Raw genomic sequence first — 6,145 nt, 5'->3', positions numbered from 1 at the left:
CCTTCTCCTTCAGTGTCCCTCTCAGACTGTCCTTACTCCTTGGTCTCCCTGGATCAACTGCCTAGCTCCTCCTCCAGATCAGGATACATAAAGCCTAGGAAAGCTCCATTGAATCCAAGTCCTGAGCTCTTCCTCCTAGCCTGGATTTGAAATGTGTTGTATGTGGGTGCCTTACCTGGTAAAGAGAACTCCATTGCCTCTAAGCATGATATTACCCTCCCCAAAGGGAAAGGCAACATCATTGCAGTAACCAGTCACCTGGGGTGCTGCACATACATCCTACCCCAGACACTGGAACATCTTACAAACGGCTCATCTGGAAATTCCAGAATTCTGTAATCCATTTTTACCATGTTTCAAAAGGGCTCCCAATGTTAGGGATACCCTCATCAGGGCTGACATAGGCTCATCAAAATCTACCACTATTCAACGATTTTTATAAACCCCTAAGACAGGCTCTTTTCCCTGCCTTCAGTGTAATCAATGCAACAATGTACTAAGGGGAAGTGCCTCCTACCAGCCACACACAGGCAAAAGGTATGCTATCAATCATTTTTCTACATCTGACACCATCGTGGTATACATGGACAATTTTGAAGTTGGCCATTTTTAATCCAACTTTATTTTTTTAAATGGGAAGAGGGTCATGTGACATCAAAATTATTGAGAATTTTACAAGAAAAACAATGTGCTTTGGTTTTAACTTAACTTTATTCTGTCATGAGTTATTTACAAGTTTTTGACCAATTATAAAATGTGTTCAAAGTGCTACTTATTGTGTTGGATTGTCATTGCAACCCTCTTTGCCCACTCAACACACTGATAGCAACACCACAGAAGAAATGTTAGCACAGACTTCCAGTATCTGTTGTTTCAGATGCAGCACATCTCGTATCTTCACAGCATAGACAATTGCCTTCAGATGACCCCAAAGATAAAAGTCTAAGAGGGTCAGATCGGTAGACCTTGGTGGCCATTCAACTGGCCCATGAAGACAAATCCACTTTTCAGGAAACTGTTCATGTAGGAATGTTCGGACCCGACACCCATAATGTGGTGTTGCTATGAAAATGTCTGTTTCTCTCACTGCAGTCTCTACTCACTTCTGTCTCTCTTGCAGCATTCCTCATCAAAGATGTCTTCCAGGGAAGAGCATACCTCCCAGAGCGGACAGGAGACTGCTGAAATGACTACATTTGCTACTGATTGGTAAATATTGACTGTCAATATGACACAGGGGGTAAAATCATGTATTTTTTTGCAGAATAGTTCCAGTGCGAAAGAGCAGGAGCAGACTCAGGCCCAAGTTCTGGTGGAAAGACGGTGGGTAAGTATTCTTGACAGTTTTTTTGTTTTATGTTTACAACTGTATTAATGTGTTTCTTTGATTTCTAGGTTCCACATCGTGAAGCCACCATCGAGTTCCGTTGCGGGACATCCGAGATCAGCAGCACTCAAACATTGTGGTAATTTGGCTGCTATGGGATGAAGTGGCCAGATCGCTGTTGGATGATTGGGACCATGCCACGCCACAAGTCAGAAAGGATTTTTGTAATTTTTGTATAAGTATTGCAATGTGGTCTGACCTTGCAGTGAACTTGTGATGCATTGTTTTACAATTTCTTTTTTTCCCCTTCACAGTGAGGAGAGTCAAAGTCCGGTGGAGTTCAATAAAGGATCTCTTCAATAAGGACGTGAGAGATGAGAGACGGGTTCAAAGTGGTGCTGCTGAAAGATTCCCATATACAAGTACCATCGTAGTCTCTCCTTCTTGAGGCCTGCGGTTGGTCATCGAACGTAAGTATTTTTGTGTTGTATTTCATTGTATAAAATCTGAATTTTTCTTTTCAACAGGATATGTTGGCGCTTTAACATTTTCTATTTTTTTGCAGTATTGTTTTTCATTTCTTTTAGAAACAGAACTTGGAGCAGCACCGCTGAACCTGGATTGTCCTCTGTTGGATCAGACCCTCATCGAACAGCCACCGAACTGTCCCAGTCATGGACCAGTGATGCATCAAATGGGCAGGCTTCACAGGCTGGGGAACTGGCAGCTGGTCTTTCAGGTTTTCCCCTGTCCCAGTCCTCTGCCACACTGTTTTTTTGCTCTTCTGGTCAGCCTCAGAAGGCCTGAAACAGGCCACTCATGCCTGAGTTTGTTCACATAGGCTCGCTCTTCCAGAATGGCCTAAAGGCCGTTGGAGACAGACTGGAAAGTGGGTTCACGCATGTGAACTCACTTTTCCAGGAAGTCAACCTCTGCCTTGACTGCCTGGAAGCAGACCTTCAGAGACCGGCACAACTTTTTTTTAATGCTATAGAGGGGGGCATGTTGGAAAACCTTACGCCTGATCTCCAGCTGAATGTGATGCAGGCCTGCCATGCTGCTTACAGCCATGCTATTGTTAAATATTAATTATTGATTACTGACTTATTATTACACTCAATTCTGTACTGAGCCTCGTGGACAGTTTGGCTGACATTACATGTGATATTCCTGTATATTTAGCTCAGAGTAAACGTTATCACCATATATCGAGAACACGTGCTCTATGGGGCATATATACACTGCTCAAAAAATAAAGGGAACATTAAAATACCGCATCCTAAATATCTCGGAATGAAATATTCCAGTTGCAAATTTTTGTTCATTGCATAGTGGAATGCATACAGAACAATAAAATATAACAATTATCAATGTAACCTTCTCAAACAGAAAGGGTGAAAAAACAAAAATACAAAACCAATATGGTAAAAATATGTAAATTTGATTAAATAATATTAAAATACACACTATGGAGCGCATTATACTGATGACTCGTGATTGAATATTTTGATGTTATAATAATGATATACCTTCACTGGTGTTACATGTAATTACACACCTTTTTTGGTTTATGGCTATTTTTAATTTAAAACACAGTGTCAGTATATTTTTTATTACTTCCAGTTCGTAGGTCGGATGCATCCCATTCGGGATCGCGTCTGACTTTCGTACCACGGGTTTTTGATTCATTTTTTGATGACTCATTAGTTTACTTTTAGGTATGGTCACAGCGGTTATTTGCTTCTATTATTCTTATTTTTGCACTAGGTTTTATGGAGTTATCAGCAGGGTATCCTCCGTTCTGTTACTTCCAGTTTTGATGAGTGCAGTACGTATAATACAGTTTACCAACTTTATTCAACATGTTATTTCACATTTATGTTCTTGTGATGGGATTCGGGTCTATTCCCTTATTCTTTTATTTTATTTTGGAGGTTAGTTATTTTCTTTTTTTCAGATGATGATTACACTAATTATAATCAAACAAATAGGGCAGCACACTGCAGCGCCAAAACATGCAAACTTGAAAACACGAAATTTTTAAACTGCATTACTGCACTAGAAATATGAAAAATGAGAGCTTTTAGCGCATAAAAATGGCCAATTTTATGTGTACCTCGTAGCCACGTTACGGCATCTCTCTTATACGAGGTCCTACTCTAAACCTACCTCTCTGAGAATAAACGTCTCCATCTGAATGGGTACATGTGAAACCTCTCCTTGGACTCAAATTCTCTCTCACTGTGGAGGGGTATTGGACCTACTATAATTAAAACACCTGAAGCTAGGAGGCAGGGAGTGCACGATCAGAAGGCTAGAGAATACATTTCAAAAAACCTGATCTGCACATCCAAACATAGACACAGTGTGAACAGGTGCTGAACCCAGAGTCGCCAACTCGTATATAATCAAACAAATAGGGCAGCACACTGCAGCGCCAAAACATGCAAACTTGAAAACACGAAATTTTTAAACTGCATTACTGCACTAGAAATATGAAAAATGAGAGCTTTTAGCGCATAAAAATGGCCAATTTTATGTGTACCTCGTAGCCACGTTACGGCATCTCTCTTATACGAGGTCCTACTCTAAACCTACCTCTCTGAGAATAAACGTCTCCATCTGAATGGGTACATGTGAAACCTCTCCTTGGACTCAAATTCTCTCTCACTGTGGAGAGGTATTGGACCTACTATAATTAAAACACCTGAAGCTAGGAGGCAGGGAGTGCACGATCAAAAGGCTAGAGAATACATTTCAAAAAACCTGATCTGCACATCCAAACATAGACACAGTGTGAACAGGTGCTGAACCCAGAGTCGCCTACTCGTATATAATCAAACAAATAGGGCAGCACACTGCAGCGCCAAAACATGCAAACTTGAAAACACGAAATTTTTAAACTGCATTACTGCACTAGAAATATGAAAAATGAGAGCTTTTAGCGCATAAAAATGGCCAATTTTATGTGTACCTCGTAGCCACGTTACGGCATCTCTCTTATACGGGGTCCTACTCTAAACCTACCTCTCTGAGAATAAACGTCTCCATCTGAATGGGTACATGTGAAACCTCTCCTTGGACTCAAATTCTCTCTCACTGTGGAGGGGTATTGGACCTACTATAATTAAAACACCTGAAGCTAGGAGGCAGGGAGTGCACGATCAGAAGGCTAGAGAATACATTTCAAAAAACCTGATCTGCACATCCAAACATAGACACAGTGTGAACAGGTGCTGAACCCAGAGTCGCCAACTCGTATATAATCAAACAAATAGGGCAGCACACTGCAGCGCCAAAACATGCAAACTTGAAAACACGAAATTTTTAAACTGCATTACTGCACTAGAAATATGAAAAATGAGAGCTTTTAGCGCATAAAAATGGCCAATTTTATGTGTACCTCGTAGCCACGTTACGGCATCTCTCTTATACGAGGTCCTACTCTAAACCTACCTCTCTGAGAATAAACGTCTCCATCTGAATGGGTACATGTGAAACCTCTCCTTGGACTCAAATTCTCTCTCACTGTGGAGGGGTATTGGACCTACTATAATTAAAACACCTGAAGCTAAGAGGCAGGGAGTGCACGATCAGAAGGCTAGAGAATACATTTCAAAAAACCTGATCTGCACATCCAAACATAGACACAGTGTGAACAGGTGCTGAACCCAGAGTCACCAACTCGTATATAATCAAACAAATAGGGCAGCACACTGCAGCGCCAAAACATGCAAACTTGAAAACACGAAATTTTTAAACTGCATTACTGCACTAGAAATATGAAAAATGAGAGCTTTTAGCGCATAAAAATGGCCAATTTTATGTGTACCTCGTAGCCACGTTACGGCATCTCTCTTATACGAGGTCCTACTCTAAACCTACCTCTCTGAGAATAAACGTCTCCATCTGAATGGGTACATGTGAAACCTCTCCTTGGACTCAAATTCTCTCTCACTGTGGAGGGGTATTGGACCTACTATAATTAAAACACCTGAAGCTGTGGATGTGCAGATCAGGTTTTTTGAAATGTATTCTCTAGCCTTCTGATCGTGCACTCCCTGCCTCCTAGCTTCAGGTGTTTTAATTATAGTAGGTCCAATACCCCTCCACAGTGAGAGAGAATTTGAGTCCAAGGAGAGGTTTCACATGTACCCATTCAGATGGAGACGTTTATTCTCAGAGAGGTAGGTTTAGAGTAGGACCTCGTATAAGAGAGATGCCGTAACGTGGCTACGAGGTACACATAAAATTGGCCATTTTTATGCGCTAAAAGCTCTCATTTTTCATATTTCTAGTGCAGTAATGCAGTTTAAAAATTTCGTGTTTTCAAGTTTGCATGTTTTGGCGCTGCAGTATGCTGCCCTATTTGTTTGATTATATACGAGTTGGCGACTCTGGGTTCAGCACCTGTTCACACTGTGTCTATGTTTGGATGTGCAGATCAGGTTTTTTGAAATGTATTCTCTAGCCTTCTGATCGTGCACTCCCTGCCTCCTAGCTTCAGGTGTTTTAATTATAGTAGGTCCAATACCCCTCCACAGTGAGAGAGAATTTGAGTCCAAGGAGAGGTTTCACATGTACCCATTCAGATGGAGACGTTTATTCTCAGAGAGGTAGGTTTAGAGTAGGACCTCGTATAAGAGAGATGCCGTAACGTGGCTACGAGGTACACATAAAATTGGCCATTTTTATGCTCTAAAAGCTCTCATTTTTCATATTTCTAGTGCAGTAATGCAGTTTAAAAATTTCGTGTTTTCAAGTTTGCATGTTTTGGCGCTGCAGTGTGCTGCCCTATTTGTTTGATTATATACGAGT

General features: G+C 41.1%; 1 long non-coding RNA gene across 2 annotated transcripts; it reads left to right on the top strand.

The window, feature by feature from the left end:
- Positions 1 to 712: 712 nt before the first annotated feature.
- LOC138652076 (uncharacterized) lies at positions 713 to 3,298 on the top strand. Of its 2 annotated transcripts, none has more exons than XR_011315568.1 (4): positions 713 to 1,327; positions 1,396 to 1,535; positions 1,642 to 1,797; positions 1,893 to 3,298. It is a non-coding gene; the product is annotated as an uncharacterized lncRNA (long non-coding RNA). The 2 variants fall into 2 exon arrangements; XR_011315567.1 differs by having other exon boundaries at positions 1,396 to 1,551.
- The last annotated feature ends 2,847 nt before the right edge of the window (positions 3,299 to 6,145 follow it).

The sequence above is a fragment of the Ranitomeya imitator genome, chromosome 10, assembly GCF_032444005.1.
Source record: "Ranitomeya imitator isolate aRanImi1 chromosome 10, aRanImi1.pri, whole genome shotgun sequence".
Lineage (NCBI taxonomy): Eukaryota > Metazoa > Chordata > Amphibia > Anura > Dendrobatidae > Ranitomeya > Ranitomeya imitator.
The sequence above is the reverse complement of the archived record's forward strand: the minus strand, read 5'-3'. Positions and strand labels throughout refer to the sequence as shown.